The sequence below is a fragment of the Mycteria americana genome, chromosome 7 (genome assembly GCF_035582795.1).
Source record: "Mycteria americana isolate JAX WOST 10 ecotype Jacksonville Zoo and Gardens chromosome 7, USCA_MyAme_1.0, whole genome shotgun sequence".
Classification (NCBI taxonomy): Eukaryota; Metazoa; Chordata; class Aves; order Ciconiiformes; family Ciconiidae; genus Mycteria; species Mycteria americana.
Window position 1 is genome coordinate 65,825,761 of NC_134371.1, and position 20,679 is coordinate 65,846,439.

At 42.0% G+C, this 20,679-nt stretch overlaps 1 protein-coding gene across 7 annotated transcripts in view; it reads left to right on the forward strand.

Moving 5' to 3' along the window:
• The window catches only part of FGGY (FGGY carbohydrate kinase domain containing), a 328,528-nt gene that overhangs the window by 78,746 nt on the left and 229,103 nt on the right, over positions 1 to 20,679 (forward strand). For 5 of the 7 annotated variants that reach the window (XM_075508848.1, XM_075508850.1, XM_075508851.1 and 2 more), the window contains one exon: positions 8,707 to 8,774. The gene's annotated coding sequence lies outside the window, so the exon portion shown is untranslated. Of the gene's footprint in view, positions 1 to 8,706; positions 8,775 to 16,930; positions 17,052 to 20,679 lie in introns of all 7 variants that reach the window. The other 2 variants (XM_075508846.1, XM_075508847.1) reach the window with 1 other exon arrangement.

Genomic DNA, 20,679 nt, shown 5'->3' on the forward strand with positions numbered 1-20,679 from the left:
TCCCAAAAGATAGCAGATTTACTCCCAAGCGCATACTGATCCACCTACAGTGGAAAAGAAACATAATTTGCAAATCATAACCTCTTCACTCTGTGTAGATTCTGTCTGGACACTGACAAGCCTTTGTTAATAGTCTGTACTTAAAAAGAATTATGAAGAAGACGCTGTAGGCTCTTCACAAGTAGACTATAATTGAAAATACTGTTAAGCATCTTTGCAGTGGAAGTTATCCCCTTAGTTGTTGAAATATTGCAGCTGAAGTGTAAAAAGGGGGCAAGAGAAGAAGTGTATAATATTGAGAGGCTGCTTAAAATAGGCAAATGCATATTAAGTAAATGTAGGTCCCTAAACTGGATTAAGGTGACACATTGATGGCTCTACTTTTGTTGTTTTATTAGGCTGTACCAAACCCTAGCTGCTGGAACATGTAATGTCTCTAATTTTGCTAGCCAGGAAGATCCTTAAATGCGAGTGTGCTCAGTAGGGAGAAAGGAGGCAGCTGCAGTTGCTGTGTGGGCTAATAAAATGCTTCAGCGGGCATATTTAGCAGGGAGGAGCACTCCGTAGTAGCGTCCATCTCAGTCCAAATCTGGAGCTATTAATTGACTTTAGATTAGTCTATGAGGGTCTTCTCCTCTAGGGGAAACAGCATTCTTAGCCCCTCTGAAGTATGGGTAAAGGGTAAATAAATACAAATTTGCTGCGTTCAGTAGAGGCTGCCGATTCGTGCCAGGTGAGGTCTGCGTTCTGCTTTCCTGAAAGTAATCCTAAAAAGCGCTTTGTAGAGTACTCCAGTGGATTTCTGCAAAACTGTCCCTAGCACCTGCTTCCCTTAGATGATAAAGCTTGCAGGGCAGAGAGAATATTTACCATGGTTTGCTAAAGAAATGTCTGAATTTCTCCTCCAGTAACTTTTCAACCTGTTCTTCAAATTAGATGGGTAGAGGTCTTGAAAATAAAATCCTGGATGTTTAGTGAAAATAAGCAGTCAAATACAGTGCAGAGGCCCAAGCTGTGTCTCCCACACTTGTGCCTCCCGCTCTCCCCAGGGGACAATTGCAGTAGAGGTGAAACACTTACTAGACACTGGGGAATCCATGTAGGAATTCGTCTCAAGGAAAAAAATCAATAGCAAATCTGGCTTCAGTAGCTCTTCTGTTCACAGGGTTAATTGTTTAAATAAAGGAATGCAGTAATAGAGACACTTTGCTTCAGGCTTCTCTCTTTTAGAGGCTCTGTAAGTATTTTCTAACCCAGATTTCAAGAACAACAATATGTAGCTGTGCTGGAACAAGTGCTATTTTTGTTTCCTGTGGTTTGAGAAATTGTCAGATTTCTCTGTCTGAAGGATCGAGGGATCCAGAAAACCAGTTCTGAGTTTCTGGTATGAACGTTGAATGAATACAAAAATGAATAGACACTGATTTTCTGCATTGTAGCAGATGAAAGAAGATTAAAGATCTCAGCTATGCTAACATCAATCCAGAGCAGCTCCAGCAACTGTAGGCTTTAGTTAAATAAATATTATTTAACCTAGTTCAGGAAAATCCCTCCACTACTACAAAACAAGTTTTTCCACTCTTACGGGTCATGACCGTATACGGAAGCAACCCACGCTGATAACCTGTTGCACAACTGATACTGAGTAAGAGTCTTCAAAGAGCAAGTCTCTGCACCTGCTGACCTCCGGTCTGTCTAGCAGGCCTGTCCAGGTTTAATTGATGTAAGCTGCCATCTCCTGTGCATATCGAATTCTAGCCATCAGCCAGTCGTGCACAAGATATGCCTTTTTTTGGTGCAAGCAGAGACAGTTCACATGCAGAGATCTATATATCCTAGTAAATGTCCCACTCTACATGGGAAGATGCTGTCTGTCTTCTAGCTGCATCCGTGATGCTGTGGCCTACCTGCCACTTTGTGGATTTTGTTATGGAATAGTTTCTGGAGCTCTGCTGGCTCTCACTGGTATGGCTGTTCCTATGTGTGGGTGGTATCGGGCCTGGTATAACGTGTTAAGACTACACAATAAAAATACTTTTCTTTTTCATTATTATAACACCATAGGTGCTATTTATGTGTTTGACATGCTCCCTGTGACACAGCCTTTCTTGTTTCACAGCCAGCAGTGCCTATGAACATCTTTCTTCTTTGTCTCTCCTGCCCATGCATTCACATGCCCCATAAATATCAATAGTTATGATTAAACATAAAAGAGATGCAGTGCCAGTACTTGTATATTGACACAGGGGAAGAAGAGGACAGAGAAGAGGTAAGAGTTTTGTTTTTATGCAGACTGAAATATTACAGTAGCAGAAACGATGGCACTTACAGTAATGTCACAATCTCCTGAATAATATAATTCCATCATTGCCTGGAAACTTAGCACTTACGCAGGGATGTATTTCACTCTTGAGTAATTGTATAGCATCTCAGCAAATGAGTATGACTTTATACATCCAGGAGATCATGAGAGCTCATGCATATTTTTTGACCACAAGACTTCTTTCCAGAAATGCTACTTGCATAGGCCTTCCCATGCACCTTAGAACCAACTTACCTTCTAGACCACACTATCACCCTGTGCCCTCTGCCTCTGCGAGTGGAGGGACTCTGATGAGGTTGCGATGGGAGCCTATTGCTCACTCTTCTATAGACGAAGCGAAAGCACTGCATTGCTCCTTGCAATTCAACAAGTTACTGGAGGCACACACCAGACTTGGAGGCATTTTTTGTCTTTGATATTCTCCTCTCTGTTTCCTCCTCTGAATGAACTTCAAGGCACTAACACCTTTCCCACATACTCTGAGTTTGGCTGATGTCTTTTTTAAGACCTTCGGTAGTGGAGCACAGCAGCAGTCTCTTCTGGTTCACATGAATTTATAAGAATCCAGAAGCCTTTCCTGGATGACATTAGACCAAAGAAACCAGCGGTATGGTTCTGCCCATCTGGGAGCATAAGGCAGCGTCTATACAGTGCTCTTAGCAGGGACTTTTGTATGAGAAACATCACATTTTATGCCATACAATGCAGCGATCCTAGAAACTTTAAAAATATGATATGGGAATGGTACACAAATGAGCAGTTGTATGGCTTATAAAATTCTGGTGTGGCTTTACATTGCAAAATGACACATCTGGCATCTAGCTGAGAGGGCTTTTTCACTTTTTTTCCTACCCCAAAGTGCTATCTCCAGGGAAAAAAAATAAAAGTCAATTGCCCGAAATAACATGCTTTCAGTATTAGCAGTATATGGCTATCTGTGCCCTGTGAAAGTGGAGAAAATATCACATATACAATCAGCACATTATGTTGTTGACCAAAACAAAACTGGAAAGTTTTAAGAACAACCACTGTATAATGTCAGATTACCACAGTGTCTGGTTTGGGGAGCCTCGTTCTCTTCTTTGAGAGTTATTATGCCAACATATGAAAGAGAAAACTAAATGGGAAACCAAGAAAGATATCATTTTCCCTCTTTTTTTCCCCCCTTTCTTTTCCTGTTGGGAGTCTTTCTGTTTGCCTGAATAAAACTTACCCATTCCAGTACCTAACTACTATTGAAGTTTGCTTGCCAGCCTGGGAAGTTGTTATGCAGGTTGCCCTTAAATTGCTTGCGTTTGACTGCAGAGCACCTGTTAGTTGATTGGGAGACAGTAAAATTCAGGGCAAAGGCTTCCCAAACACAAAGGATTGCTTGTGGAAAAAGACCTTGTTGATCTTGGATGAAGTTGTAACCACCACTTGATGACTTTAGTGAGGCATTGTATGGTGTACTAAGTCTGTACATGTGTTTCTGTGTGTGAAAAAACAACACCTGAGCTAAACAGAAGAGAACAGAGCTAAACCAAGTCTCCTCCTAACGGTCTTTCTTCAGGTGGATTTTATGGAGCACTTTTGAAAGAACTTTTTGTGTAAGCCCCTTGGAAACTCTTTTCAAAGCCCCTGCACAGAAGTGCCAGAGCCTGTGGGCCACCTTCCTGCTCAGAGCTTGCATCTTGTAGCTCACGTCTTCCCAGTTCAGACTTCGGCCCATCAGATCAGGTGTTCCAGACCCTGCAAGAGTCGTTTGCCTTGGTGGGAGGTGGAGGAGCTTGAAATAAATGAGAATTTTTACAGAAAAGTGTTCTCTCTTTATCCCAGTCCCTGTTCATTCAACTGTTACCACACACTGCTGCACCCTTAACTTTGCTTCGTGCCTCCTGCTTGCTGTGCTCTCCAGAGGCATTTATCCCTTCTCTTAGAGTCAGCTTTGTGTTCTGACTCATTCTCTATTGTGTTTGTGGTTAATTTTATGGGGTGAAGCAACTGGGATAACCTTGTGCAGATCAAAACAGAGTGCTTCTAAGTGACACACAGTTACAGTATGAATTTTCAAATACATTTAGGAATAATATTGACATTCATTTGTTCTTTACAGGAGCATGCTTGTTTTGAAAGACAGACAAGCAGAAACTTTTCATGATAACATAGTTCATCTATGAAATAACATGTTCATTTTCAGAAATTTTGTTTTAAAAGAACTACTCTAAACTGCCAGGGTTCATGAAGCTGTTCCCCAGAAGCCATCAGTCTAATCCAGAGCCCACTAGAGTCTGTGAACATCTGGTTTTTTTGCTGACTTGATTTCCAGTAAAGGACGGAGTCATGAAACATGGTGACACCTCTTGGTCATGCTGACTTGTATCTGTAGGATCTCTTAGCTCCTCAGGACCTCTCTTTTTGTGGTTCAACTGTAGTCTGCCGGAATAACTTTGACTTTCTTAGCAAGAGTAGTTACTCACTGCAAAGCTTGTCAAAATTTCCGCTCACTTCCAGAGCTAGGCAATTTAGTGAATTGGCACAATATGAACAGTGTTGCCCAAAATGTTTACAGTGAACAAAGCCATACCACTATGTTTTTGGCAAACAGCTGTATTCTGAATAGTTGCAGGATCTTTTCAATAACCGCTGCATCCTTTCCCAGCAGCTCTCTTAGGGGCTGCTGCGCAGGCTGATGGGGAGGCTGCTTTGCGCAGAAGTGAGATTTGCCACCGGACAGGACAGCCTGCTCCATCCGTAGCGCCTGCAGGAACCGAGTAGGAGCTGGTAGTTATTTCTTACCATTCAAGTTACTTCATACCTTTCTTTTAACATTTCAACCAGAAATGAGTTTTTTCTTAATCACTGTGCAAGGCAGCACCTCTCCAGTCTTGCCGAGTTTGGGATTTACCACCCCACCACACACACACAATACCTTTTACCCCACTCCAAATGCCAGAACGAACACAATCCACGTGTTTGAATGTAAGGCATCCGGGCTCCAGTTGAGGGAAAGCCAAGCATTACACCGCTCACATGCAGCAAGCTGATCTTGTGCTGCAGTTTTTGTTTAAAACCTGATTATTTGTGCAGGCTGGATTCTGAAACATTTGGTTTGGAGCTGGACAAGCAGAACCAACAAACTGGATGATTGCCCAGTACAACAAAGGCAGAGAAAGAAGGAGCCTCTGGTATCATTCAAGTGCTTGACTGTTTTTTTCAGCAGGTATTTTTTCAGTTCACAGCAGGCCATTGACACCAGAAAGTGCAGCAACAGCAGCCTCAGTGGTGAAACTGCCGATGTTACAATCGGAGGGAGATAAAGTGAAGTATTTGTTGGAGTGGCAGTACCAGGAAATGGCTGAGACATCACATGACGGAGGATGTGCACCCTGTAGCAGAGGGACGTATTTACTTACAGGCTAGACTTCCACCAGACTCGACCAAAGGCAGTTTTGGCTAGTTATTTGAATTACCTGACCCACTTGCAGTAGGAAGTCATTATATAGATAGTAAATACGTACCCCACCCTTGGCAGGCAGACAGACTCTTTGCCAAAACGGTCTAGCTCAGCTTTGCAGAATATAAAATATTGTAGCTTTCTAGTTAAAGCTGTCATTGCAAAGACATTAGAAGCTGCTGCTGTTCCAGTAAACTGCTCCGCTTCTTGGCATTCGATCATTGTGGAGAAAGCCTCTAGGATTTACCTGGAAAACAAATCATAAGCAAAGAATAAGTCTGAAATTCTTCTTAAGGTGCAAATCACTTGCTTCTCCCACTGATGAGAAAAGCTCCCAGGCCCTCTGGCAGTCAGGAAAGTTGCCTGTGACAGAGAATACCGATAGGAGCTTTACATTTGGAGTGTTAAACAGAGACTCCGAGATAGTTTTTCCTCGATTTTTTGGTGTTATTTTCTTGTTATGAAATCAGCAGCTAACTTAGCACACATAACATGCTTGGTGATTAATTATTGTTAATTAATGGATGGTTTTAAAATTTTAAGCAAAGTGCTTGAAACATTATCTACAAGTTATCATTTTTTAAAAAACCCCATGTTGCTATTATAATAATTCATAACAATTCATAATAATTCTTTTCCCCATAAATAGATGAGATTTCACCAAAATCTGTGGCCTGCACTGATGTTGACCTTTAGCATAACCCCGCAAAATATCACCAAAATAAGATTCTGATCTTGCTTACACCAGAATATAGTTGGAGAAAGTCCATGAGAAGACAGCAGATTTATACTAATGCAGCTAAGAACAGATCTGGTCCAAAATAGATTTTGAAGTAAGAGGGCTTCTTTCAAATTAAAATGATGATGGCCTTTGCTTGGGCTATAGGAATAGGTGATGATAGAAAAGGAAGAAGAGAAGAACTGTCATGTCTTCTACTGCACATATATCTCAGTTTAATTTTGCTTATATTTTGTGAGACTGATGTGAGGCTTATATTATGTGAGACTTCAGATACCGATACGTAAGATACTGGGATGGGCTGGAGCAGTTCATTTAGCAGAAACTGAAGTGAAAAGTTAAATTCCTTCAAAGATCACTTCTCAGAGTTCAAGGGGTAATTTTTCTCTTTATAAAGCCAGGGGACAATCTTGCTTGTCCTCCTCTGCAAAACCAGTGACTATTTGCTGAAGTCGACCTGATCTGTCTGTATGCATGGGGCTTGTGTATTGCTGCTGACTTCTCTGCGCACCACATGCTTGCTGCCTGGGTTGGATAGGCTTAGGAGAGACCACAGCTAAGTTAAAAAGGATTTATGCTCCTGTTCTCCTGGATCATTAGTCACGTATGTTCAGTGTTAAGGACAATGTGTTGCATTGGGCTCAACAGGGGATTTTAATGCACTAAAGCAAAGATCCATAACGGACATAAGCACCCAGCTCTGAAGCTGGGATTCAGAAGCCTTAATTAGGATGCTATGTTGCCTGCACAGTGAGTTGGGAGAATTCAGTGTCTAGTAATGGGATTCACATGTACCAGTACTCTGAGCAGGGGGATCGAGTTAGCGAGCTGGAAAAACGCTGAAGAAAAGGATAGGTTTCTGTGCTTCAGTTGGTACCTAAGCACTTTTCTTGGATCTGACCCTGAATGCTGAAGTTTTAGTAATATGTACCAGTGAGCCTGTGTTTACAATTCCACTGAATTTCCTTAGGGAAATAAATCAAATTAAACTTTTTTTCATTTGACCCTGTTATTAAAGTAGAAAGCTTGACACCAAACTGCACTGGAGGCCCAATGCTATACTGGAGCCACACTTCCCTTGTTTCTATTCTATTTATGAATGCCCTTCATCAACTAATCACTGTTTGGCACAGTATTAAATTTAATCACTGAACTCTGAAACGTTGTAATGTGTCTACCTACTCCATGGTTCTATTTGCATGGAAATTTTCTATCATCTCGTTTAAAGACTATTAAAGCCCTGCCTTTCTTGTGCAGAACAAAAGGGTATTGTTTACTTTGTTTTTTGTTATTTTTGTGTTCAACAAAAGATGCTTATTCTGTCTCCTCAGTGCCGAGATCCCTGTGAACATGTAGACTTCCTCCCTACTTGCTTTTCTTTCCCCTGGGTGACTACAAAACAGAAAAATTTTCTTCACATAGAAGCTTACGGTTGAAATGCACAAAAGCAAATGTTATTTATCTAAACTTTCAAGGTTTTCCTAATGAAGGTATTAATTGAAAAGTTGATGTGAGGCATAATTGAACAAAGAAACAATGTTACAAGGCACAGCAGCAGTAGCAATAACGCACATTTATGATTAAGAATTAATCTTTCATGATATAAAAACAGTTGTTTCAGTGAAAACCTTTTGACCTTTGAAGAGAGATGCAGCAAACCCACAAACATGTAGTTGTGTGTTTGGATCCCATTATTGCCACATTGTAACCTAAGGAGAATAGCTTTTTTGATCCTCCAACTAGGCAGCCTGTGGGCAGGAGAGCAGGGTTCTTGCTTTTCGAGAGCTAGCAGCCCATTCACAGTGGGTTGACTTTCAAAAGACCCATTTATTGAATGACGCAAGGTGCAAATTATGACTCACTCTGCATAGGTTAAGTTTGCAAAAATCAACCTATATTCATCTTCCCAGCACCTACACAGCTGCATAATGTATTTATTATCTCTAGGGTCCCATTAACCCTTTTAGAGGCTTAAAAGTGATCTGCAATACAACCCAGACAAACTGATGTTCTTATCTAGCGAATTGAAGTTTTTCTCTTTTATCAGTGGTGATCTAGTGAACGGCAGATTTTCTTCTCTCTGGCCGGGACTAGGTCAGGGTGGCCCAGCAGTCTGGGTTTCAACATTTCCTCCTGTTCTAACAGCCCTCATAAAAAATACCTTGATTGCTGGTGGTGTTTGCTCATATGTGACACTGTGTTTTCCAGGTCTTAACCAGATGAACCAGATGATACTCTTCGATCTCTGAGTCCTCTAATGAACTTGCAATGATACTGTAAGTAATCGTTGTTTATTATAAACAGCTTTTTAAGCAGAGGTTTGGTGCCAGTCCAGCACATTTTATTAGTTGAAACATTTCCTCGTATTTCCCACTTGTATCGCAACCTACTTTTTATGGTAGATTTAAGGGTATGGGGGCAGTTTTGCTGTGTTTGCAAGGCCTTTAAAAGGACAGGTCCACCTCTTCACCTTCTCCACCCATCTCCTTCCCCGTCTTCCCTCCTTTCAAAGGGAGAACATCAGGAAGTTTGGAAGATTCAGATGTGGTTCTTAAACCTGTGTCATTGAGGGAGGTCTACTACGCTGCTGGAAATGGTGTGCAGCCACTTGTTCCTGTATTTCAGCTCTCCTTCCTCTCAGGAAACCCAGACTTCAAGGGAGGGAAAACCCCAAATGACCCTTGTACATGTCATTGCAAAAAATGGTGGTTGCTTAAAAAAAGGGTGTTACCTTACGTGCATGGCTTCATTTCTCCACCTATTCCTCTACTGCGCATGTGACAAATAATGACAGCTATTACAGGACTGGCTGTATGGGATGCACGCTGAGAAATGAAGCATCTCTTTCTTTGACCCCTTGTCTGTCATCCTAACTCAGCAGAATTTTCCTTGTCTGGTAATACGGCCAGACTAGAGGAGGGACTGTACCTTCTCTTGCTCCTGTGGGTGAATAGATACTGCAAAAAGCCTTTCTCCAATGTTGAATCAAACACTGAAATTAATTTACTTCCTCTCTGTTCATAAATACTACGTGTCAGCTTTCTGCAAGCCACAGTATGCTAACGTACTTGCAGAGATTCCTACAGAAAGGAAGTGGCAAAATTGCATATAAGATTAATTACAGCAAACTAATGTGAAAAATGAACATTGCCCAGATACTTGTCTGTGTCTTTACTCAGGGAACACGTATTACCCTGTGACTTTCATGGTCAATCACATCTCAGCATAAAATTTGAGTTTCAGAACACAGGTAGGGAGCAGACTGGAATTGAGTACAAAGATATATATGCTGTTGTTTTTAAGCCCGTAATAAAACTTATTGAATACTGATGAATAATAGATGCACTTAAAGGCAATTACGATCTGCTCCTGTTTAATCCTTGCAAGAAAAAAGCAAATTCGCCTATGAATTCTCCGTAATGGTTTATTCTTTAAGGCAGAACAATGGAGGCTTGGTACGAAACTCACTGGAATCAATAAAAAGACCCCCATTTTATGCCCCAAGTTTGTAGCCTACACAGAAGTCTGTTATGGCAGCTGCCACCTTTACTAACACACCGGGGTTCGGACCAGGTTCCTCTAGGGCTACAGCGGCAACGGCTCTTAAGTCTGGCTGAAACAGTCCGATATTCCCTGTGGAGCAGGCACAGAGGTGGACCTGTAACACACACTCACCTGTGCGTTACGTCAGTAAGTCTAGTATGTGCTGTTCCAGTTGTAGCTCTTGTAAATTAAACAGAGAAATAAGCTGCTTTTTCGCTTCATATGCCACTGCTGAAATATGATCCAAGGCTCAGGTAGATTGCAGCTGTGATCTTGCGCCTTGGTTATGAACATACATTTATGTTCTCAAGACATTAGAGCTCCTTCTACACAGGCAAAAATTGTAAAAACAAAATGAACAACGTTCTCTGTGTACAGTAGAGTTATTTAAAGTGCCTGAGGGTTTGAACATAAGCAGACACTGTGTTCGCATACAATATAAGCAAGACTTCTGGGTTTTGGCATTTAAAATGACAATTAAAAATACAGCAGGCATGTTTCAGCAACTTTATGGGATGCCATAAACATCCAGAAAAGGATTCCAGACAAAAATAAAGATTCACAATAAGGATTCTTTTATTTTTTTTGTTTCCTACCTCAGTTTTTAGTGTGATGTGTTGTGACACACCAAAAAAACTAATGAAACAAAAGTAAAGGTGTCTCGCTCATTGGAAGCTATTGTATGACAGAAGATGCTGCTTTGGAGAGTCAAAGTTTACAATCTGTATGGCTCTGTTTAGGTAATTGTCTTGGCTTCCTACTAAAAAGCCCCAAACAAGTCTGGAAGCTGAAAAACACTTTCCTTCCTCAACACAGAAACAAGACACAAGAGACTCAAAGTCTCTCCCTGGCACAAATTTGCGTACCATGACGCTACCTGAATTTTCTTAGATATATTTACCACAGGAATGATGCTACTGCAGAGCCAGTCAGCTATTCCCACTGTAGCCTCCTGACAGCATGCCATGGATTATGAAATTTTGTATTGTACTGTGTACTTTTAGGCAACATAGTGTTTACAAATTTATAAGGCACATCCTGTTGTGAATGTGTTTTAGGCATTAAGCTACGGTGAGAAGAAGAACCTGAATCTCAAGCAAAAGATTTAATTACAAGGCCTTTCTTCCTCAATACTTTTTTTCCTACCATTTGTAAACCCTTTGACAAAAAGAGTTCCTTGGCTTCTTTGGTTTTTTGTACCCGAATTTCTCCTTAATCTACTCCTTAATCTCCAAAATGCTTTGAAATGTTGTTATGACATTGAGTGGAACTTCCTCTAGGATGGTCAGCTCTTTCCTAGCCTTAAGATGGCACAAATTGCGGTTTGTTTTTAGATAGTTCTGAAATCCATCTCTTCTCTTTATGACACTTTAGCAATGTGTTTTGTTCTGTGCATGCATTGAAACCACATAGCCATCAACTGACCCACCTAATGATGCTCAGCCAAAACAAATCCCCCCCCCCAGCTTTCCTGGGTTTCTCTCAGTCCCGTGTCCCCCCCCCCCCCAGGAGTCACGCATAGCTCCTTTTTCTTTTTTTCCTCCTTTCACTTTTGCATTCTGAAAAAGGTGTAAAGTCTGGCATAGTTTTGGGGGTATTCGCAAAGAATTTACCTTCTTCCTCCATGCAGGGGCCGAGGAACAGTTAGTCTCTCTCTTCTTTCTTGTCACTGGACACCAGCATTGGGATTGTTTTTCAGGAGTCAGGGCTAAGTAAGAATTAGGTTCCTGCCATCCCCCAGTTAAGCAACGCTCCGCATTAGTAATCCAGCATCTCAATCAGGGCAGGAAGTGCACAAACCAATCCACAGGGATTGGGAGCCAGACATCTGCCAGAAAAGAGGGAGACAGAAGGTATCTTAGGGTTACATTTGTTTCCTGTGGCTGTGCATTTGCTTTGTTTTCGTTATCCTTTCCCCTCCCCCTTACCACAATTCAAGACTATGTAGGAGCTCTTTTTTCCCCTTTACCTGTATTTATTTCTTTTAATTAGGCGATAATTTTGCAATCTGAGGCATTCAGAGCCAATCCCATTCTCCTTTTCTACCTTGCTAGGTGTAGCCTCTTGTTCCTGACCCTGCCACAGTTGCAATGCCTTGCTGTGAAACAAAGTTCAAAGGTCTTGGTTGGTCGGTTGGTTATTACCTTGCATTCCTTCCCTTTCCCTGCATTCCTGCTCAGTGTAGCCCCAGCAGCTCTCTTCCCCCATTTGGAGCATCAGGCACATCCCTCAGGCCTCCTACTGAATTCTTTACCTCCCTCAAACACGACCTTGGGCTGGATCTCACCCCTCATGTGGGTGCTCAGCACAGAACAATGTTCAAGTCCATTTAAGAGCTATTTCAGGGGCTGAAGGGGGCATAAGATCGGGTGCAATTTTAACACTCATCCTCTGTGCAGGATAAATTTGATGTTAATTGTAGTGAAACTGCTGTGGTGGATAGTCTTTCTAGCTATGAGTGATCTTGTGTGCTTATTCCTTTGCAATAGCAGCTATGTGACTTCTTCATTGATACAATCAACCTGAAACTGTCTTGATGAAATAAAGTTTGTAATTGCTGCTATCACAAAAATTGTAACAGGAAAAGCAGTTGCAGTATGTCTCCAGAATGCTGTCTCCAACTCCTGTACCTTGCTGAACATTGCAGATAGCTTCTCTGGTGATGGAAAAGCGGAGCCCATCTGAACATGGGACAGATTGAATAATCTCTTGCACCTGTCCAGCAACACAGAATTGTTCCTTGCCTTTCATTTGCTCATGCTTTGCCCAGGCTAGTCATGACTGACAAAACTTCAGCTGTTTCGGCAAGCGTATCACAAGCTACTGCACCTCAGTCTTAGGAAATTTATCTTGCTGTTCAAAACAATTCCTCACACTCCTTGACATTTACTCCTATGGGTATTTGTAGGCTGTTATGTCGGCCCTTACTTGTTGTTTAACCTAGCAATAAGCATTTAGCTCTGTCCTCATAAATCATTTCCCCTCAGCTCTTTAGCTGCCTGTGCTCCTAAATATGAAAAACCCAGGCTAAGCCTACCCTTTCAATGACTACTCCCCACAGGATTTTGTTGGTGGCACAAAATCATTGCTCAAGCCATGATTTCATTCCTGGCTTACTGCATGATCCTTTGCTGATTATACTGACCTAAGGATCTATATCAGCAGTTCTCTGGTTTTCTTTTCCCGTGTCCTCCCATATACTCTTTAAGACTTGTTCCACCTCTTCCCCCAACTTTAAAACTGCTAATTCAGGCTCCCTGCCCCTTCTCCCCAAGAGCACATCTTCTGGGAATAGCAGAGGCTGCAGGGACTGTCCCTGCTGCCTCTCTTCCCACTTCTTTCATCCCTCACTCTTCGCTGAAGGACTTCTCTGCAGCCAGAAGCTGGTTCCCAGGGGCAGCCGGAAGGTGGGCTTCCACAGCACGTCTCCTGGGATCGGTGTCTGGGGGGTGCAGCTCCTTGGAGCAGGGTAAGGAAGAGTAATTGGCTGGATTCAAACCTCCTCTGCCCAGATCCGTGGCAGGAGCTGGTGGGCAGAGAGCTGGGCCAGGGAGCTTACCAGCCAGCTGGGAGAGCATGGGAAATTCGTGCATTTTCACCCTTCCTATGGGGCACCTGTCTGCATTTTTGGAGCGGCTTGTCTGGACTTATCAACGTGTACAAATTTCAGGAGCTTTGTGGTGAGACCAGAATGTGCTGTTGATTAAGGCATCTTTGAAGGTATCCATATATTAAAACAAATTAGTTGCCACAAAATATCACCAGGAAGAATGCAGGAGAACCCCGGAAAAGGTGCATTTATCCAATTTCTGAGGACATTTACATGAATGACTACAGCAAGGATTGAAAATAATTAAGAGTTGTGTAAGGCACAGGACTTACTTCAGGGTGGAAATCAGGCTTTGACTTTTAGGGAGAAGAAAAAAAGTTCTTGTGGGCAGATTTGCCCATAGGAAACTTCCTTTTACTTTTTTGCTAAATTTTTGTTAGTGGTTACAACCACACATACGAGAAGGACCAGAGAGATCCCTAATCTGGCACAGGATATCATCTCATCAGCGTAGGGTATCCTACCATCACACGTGAAGTAGAGTGTTGTTCTCTTTTTAGCTGGTAAAAATTTGGAAATGGCAAAATGATCATGAAAGCAAGAGACAGGATGTGATGGAAGACATTTATTTTCCTAAAAACTCAAAAAATTTAGACAAGCCTCAAGTCTACGCCGTGTTTCTTTCCTACTTGCACATTCATTTTAACTCCTCTACTCTTATCTCATTTCTTACTGTGTTAAATGTGGCTGATTACTGCAGTGCATTTTCTTTCAGGACTCTTTCATCTCTGGGTTGGAAGAATCGTCCATTTGCCTTGTAGCAGAAGAAGAGTTCGGTTCTAAATTTGGGATGACTTCTTCAAAATCTACTTCTGTTTCACGTCTGAGCTACAGGCCCACCCTTTAAAACTCTGAACATTTATTTTGATTTTTCTGAAGACTGAATTGTCTTCTGACATGAGCAAGAGGCTCCTATATGACCATGAATTAAATTAAATTGTTTCTGGGAAGTTTAGTCTTCTTTAATGGCTTTGTTCAGTTATTCTACCTGTTCATTGTCTTTACATAAACATTAAAATGATACAATCATTACATTTTCTCCTCTGAAATAAAGGAGATTCTTCTAAGAAACTTAACTCTCTCTGCATGTTTTCTTTGTTTCCATATGAGCATACACATGCACTTTTTTATTTTGTTGAATAACTCTTTTAGCCACATTTTTCCCCCTCTGTTTACATCTCTTCAGACACAAGGCAAGCACAGAAGAAGAATTCCAACTGTAAGCAGAAAAAAGAAAAATCTGGTTCGTCACTTAGATCTTCATAATCATGGAAGCATTGTATGTCTATTTAAGCTGTTGTAGAAAAAGCCACAGGTGTTCAGCAAATTGTATTAGGGTTTTCAAAACCATGGCATCATTTTCTGAAATTTGATTTTCTAGGTCCCAAAATGAGAAAGGAGAAGAAATGCAATAATCCACTTGGAAGTAAGGGTCTTTCATTTCTGCCTGGTTAGTAGTTTAGTAAAAGTTTAGCTATGTAGACACTTATTCATCAGGAAAGGTTAGTCATTGACATGCTTTCTTATACTCTGTTACCAGCTTTCACATTCTTTTTGTGGGCCTTTCTCGGCAGGTCCGTGAAGTCTGACCTCTCTTACTGGCTTCTCATATTCCTTCATTGTATATCGATCATGCTAGAACGATGACCTCTGTAGAAACTCCTGGAAATACGTGCATTAAGTATTGAGGCAGCCCTGGCGCTTGCTACACATTCATCAGACTAAATCAGAAACAAAGCTGAAATCCCTTCTGAAAATGAGGTTGAACATTTAAAATGAACCAGAGGAGATCTCATTGGAACTGTCCATATTATCACTATCTTCTCTTCTTTAAAAAGCATGAAGGCCGAAGCAGTCTGTCTGATAGGAACGGGTTCTGCACTAGTATTGCACGAACAAGTATGGACGCTGCAGTTTAAGAATAGACTAGGACCTGCAAAAATATGCTGTAATCCCTCTGACCTCCTCATGAGGTGTGAGCGTATTATAGGGAGAAGTGTGGGACCAAGCTAATAACCTTTATGTTGGCTGTGTGAAACAGGTCCAGCTTTCTCTGCTGTGAAAACATGGGAATCCTTGGTTTAAGGTTGATCTCATGAATTGCTAAATGGCCTTATGCCTACTGACTCAGGGCAGCGTATATAAATTGGGTAAGCAATAGCTAATTACCTCCCACAAAACATCTCTCCTCTTGAATCTGGATGGGCCATTTTGTCCCATGACTAATTGCATGTCTCTTCACTTACATTTGATCCAGCCTCCACAGAAGGCAGTAAGAATTAATTTTCTGATTTTCCTGGGAAAGGAGTTAGACCCTGGCTTTAGCAAGTTAGTTTCTCTGAGCAGACTGTTGTGTGGGGTGTTGCTTAATGGTGCAGTCAGAGGAGGAATTCTGCAAGAGCCGCAGGCTGATGGCAATTCTCTCGGTCCCGCTCAGGAGAAGACATTTCACAGAATCACAGAATCACAGAATCATATAGGTTGGAAAAGACCTTTAAGATCATCGAGTCCAACCATAAACCTAACACTGCCAAAAACCACCACTACACCATGTCTCTAAGTACCTCATCCAAACGTCCTTTAAATACCTCCAGGGATGGCGACTCAACCACTTCCCTGGGCAGTCTGTTCCAATGCTTGATAACCCTCTCGGTGAAGAAAAATTTCCTAATATCCAGCCTAAACCTCCCCTGGCGCAACTTGAGGCCATTTCCTCTTGTCCTATCACTTGTTACCTGGGAGAAGAGACCGACCCCCACCTCTCTACAACCTCCTTTCAGGTAGTTGTAGAGAGCGATGAGGTCTCCCCTCAGCCTCCTTTTCTCCAGGCTAAACATTCCCAGCATTTGGCACACAGATCCATCTTCTCTAACAAGCAGAAGCACATATTTCTGTGGCTTGCTCTGCAAACACCTTCCCCCCAGAGATGGTGCATTTAGAGCACCAAGAATTGAGGGAAGTGTAAGAGGGTTTCTGTCTACTTCCCAGACCGTTTCTAAGGGAAAAAAAAAAAAAAAAAGGAAATTTAGAATTCAGCTGACTTGAACATTAAATAGAATACATTTAAAAAGCCATGACATTTTTTAAGTGAGGATGCATTTAGAAAACTTCCGGGTTTTTTTACACCATGTTTATACTGTGAGTTGTGGGCACAAAATTATTACTACTTCATACCTGTAGCTGAAAAAGGAACCATGTACCTCTGAATGTCAAACATGGCTTTAATCTGCTTTGCAGCTTGTTTTGTTTTGTTTTTCTCTGTTTCATTTCCCTTTGCAGTGTTAAGCTCTGACCCTGAAAGGTGAGGAAGTGAAGGAAATGGAAGAGTGAAATTTGGGGAGTCTGACGCTAAAAAGCCAAGGGAACCACGAGGCAGTCTGTCTGGTTGTGAGATTGAAATGTAAGTGGACTTCTCAAATTAATTACTTTGGAACCCACTTACTTATGTATGTGGACTCCCTTAAGCATAAGTCTTACATTATGTCACCGAAATGGCATTTGGGCTTGATTTATGTTGGCACAAAACTAGCTATAAACTGCACATGTGTGCCCATAGTAGCCCCTCTTCAAACAGAGCATGTTTATAGAAACAGGAAACATGGCTGCAGCAGGAGTACACCGAGCCTCTGCTGTGTCAACAGCGTCACAGGTATCCAGGATCTGCACGCTGCGTTCATTTTCCATGTATTTCAACTCAGTCGGTAACTTGGAACACCATTACCAGAGATTAGTGGTTGGTTGATGGAGCAAAAATGACTTATTAGGTGAAATTTACTCCGCTAAAGATGTGTATCTGAACAAGAGCCACAATCCACGTTTTAATCTCTTTCTTTCATACTCTATCTAATCTGTGGTTGGTATTTCATGCTGATAACCTCTCTCTTTTTTTTCCCCCTTGGAGAATGAGGACACACTATATTAATTATATCTGATTCTGTAGTCACATAATTTATCTTTAAAAAGGTATTCACTTTCCTGTCTGAATAAATTTGAAGCCTTCAGGTCATGTTCAGGGAAGTGTAAACTCTTCACTGTTCTTTATAGTACGTTAGAAACAGTTACATAAGCACCATTTAAGATTTCTTTTAGGAGACAGAAAGACAGACATAAATGAGGATCAAAAAGAGCAGAGCATTTCTGGTGACTGAGAAAACTGTATACTTTGGTTCCTCAGCTGCATTTATTTGCATATTCAGTCTTCAACCTGTTTGAGTTGTGAGGTGCTGTAAATAGGCACAAATAACCTTCTCCATGATCCACTTGGATCGGCTGTGCCTGTAGTGAAAGAAGAGTGTTTTCATGCTTCGGGAATGCAGCACCCTTGACCATCTTGACCATCTTCTCTGTGACACCGATGAAACCCTTCCCAGAAGGGGAGAGATGGAGGTGAAGTGAGCCATGAGGGCCCTATCCCCTCCATCTGGGTTGAGCTAAAGGCAGACTAAATGACCTGCACACTGTAGGATTTCCCTTTCACAAAATCCTTCTTCAGACTTTAAGGAAGTCTGTAACAGAGACAGTGGTGTTGTGTACACAAAACGGTCTCCTCTGAGTTTCTAAGGAGAACCGATAGTGCAGGAGGAATCCTTTTTTTCTTGTGGTATACACCCCCCTCTTTCCCTCAGTTGGGACAATCCTTATGTTGGTATTTAAATGATCCAGGAGATTTTGGGGGGGCATATCTCATATTGGGAGTTGGAAGAAAAAAGATCTTCGTGTTGTCTTGGAGAGACTGAGAGGAAATGCATGTGAATCCTAAAGCCCAACTTCAAACTAAGAAATGCTGTTTGTCAATGAAGATTAGCTTGAAATAGGAACTAGTACCAAAGTCTTTTAAATGGAAATACTCTACCTCTTCCACCTTTAGAGCTGACAGAAGGTGTAAGCATTGCTCATAGGAGCACGCCCTTAGCACAGTAAGCTATAGTGTTAACCGAGTAACTCGGAGAGTTTGGTCTATTCTCAGATCTTTCTTAAAAATAGCAGTAACTGTGTGTTGCAGTTCTTGCTTGGTGGATGTCGGTAATCTCAGAGACAATTTGAGTAGGCTATAGGAGTAGGACTATTGTATTACTCAGTGAAGACTTACACTCCCTTTGGAGATGGTATGGGAACGTATTTCTATCTGGGAAACACAGTTCCCACATCAAGTGTCTTAGGACTTGCTTATTTACTGATTGCAAGTCAGATAAATTTGTCAAAACATTTGTAACCTGCAGCGTGAAAACCAGAGCCAAACAACCTGCACTTGGTGCTTTACTGCATGAAATATTTGAAGTCTGATTGCTGAATGTAGCCCTCGATGTCCGGGCATGGTCACTGGTATTAGAGGATCACAGGCACTAAAGACAGTAGCTGTGATGCTCTGTTGGGTTTGGGCTGGGATATCTTTTTACCCCTTTTGTTGGAAAACTGCTTGCAGGTAAATGCTTAGTTTGAATTACCCTCCTTTGCTGTTTAACTTAGGGGCATACTGTTGTGTTTGGGACAATATTAGAACAGAATAACAGGCACCCTTATCAGAAGGATTGGGAAACAGATACTGTAGTGCTGAGTGGGTGTCATGGGGGAGTGTTTTTTTACTTCCCTGGATTAGTGCCCAGCACAGGAGTGGATGGTAGGAAAAATCATGTTGGCAGAGAATTGCATGTTGGATCTCTGTGGGTGTGAGTTGAGGACGCCCCACAGAAGCCTGTAATCCCATCTCTGCTTTCAAGAATAGCAGGCACAGGCAGCACAGCCTTCAGGAGCTCTCTGATGGCAAAAAGGGCTGCCTAGTCTGCCTTGTCAGAGCAATGTCCGTGCAGCAGTATGGCCTTCAGACGCAAAAAGATCTGTTTATTAGAAATTACAACATTTATTTCTAACAGGTAAGAAACAGGACGTTTCCAAAGTTTTGCAATGTGTTCCGACTGTTTGAGGGAAATGTTTCCCTTCAAATTCATTGAAGTTCTTGTATCTGTTACTGCTCACTGTTCCTGTCTCACAGAGATCCACTGCCTCTGAAGGACTTATATCAGTGCAGTTTATTTGGATGAGTAAGACTTGCTGGCTCTAGCATTCGGTTTGTGATGTTTGTAAGGACTCTGAAAGTTGGGACGTCTCCGAAGGCACACGTTAGAAGGTTGCTGGAAACCAAATTACTTATTTTTGCACCTTAACTTTCATCTGAAATACAGCTCATGGTGTTGTATTGTCCATGTATTTGTGTAGTGGGAGCGTGCTTTTAACACTAAGCTTTATTATAACCCCTAACAAATTCTCATACGTTATAATCTTTATGCGTACCAACTTTATTTTTTTTTCCCCTGTGTGTGCTTGAAATTAATTTACATGATAAATGTAGAGCAATCAGAACAGGATATGAAACGGGAACCTCTGGAGTGAGCGTGAGTAGGACGCAGATGTAATAGCCTTCAAAAGCGTACGCTGCTTGCTGACCTTTGTCAGTAAGGGAATGGCCTGGAATCCCAGCCCAAGCAGATGTGTTGCAATAGGCAGAGGAAGAGATCAGTCTTAGTGTCCCTTGATGGCTTCTCCTGAAGATTTGAGGTTATGCCAGTTGCTGCTCCGACCGCCAGCTTTCGTCTCTTGTTCCAGACTGGATCTGGAATGAAGCGTTTCTTCCCAGCCGTGATGCGTTCATGTTTTGGTATCTGTGAAGCAGAGACTTGATGTGAACCTGGACGGGGGAGCAGCAGCTTCTTATAACTGGACCTTGCCTCTATTTGTGTAAGAATTAGCCAGAGGAAGAGAAATGTTTATGCTCTTTTTGTATGTAAAGTGTAGAAACTGAAGAGCTTTGCACTGAGATTTGCCAGCTGTGTTGATCACAGAGGTTTGCAGGCCACACTGCAAGTTTGCCCCAGAGCACCTTACACTACGATTCAGCTCCAGCCTCTGGTCCTGCGTAACCTCCTCCCTTTCCCCCGGCCCTCCCCCAGATCCCTCCATCTTCCTTATCTCCGATACCCCTCATCTGACCCCTCCGTTCCTGTTTTCAGAGTGTCTCCTCCAGAAGCTGGACA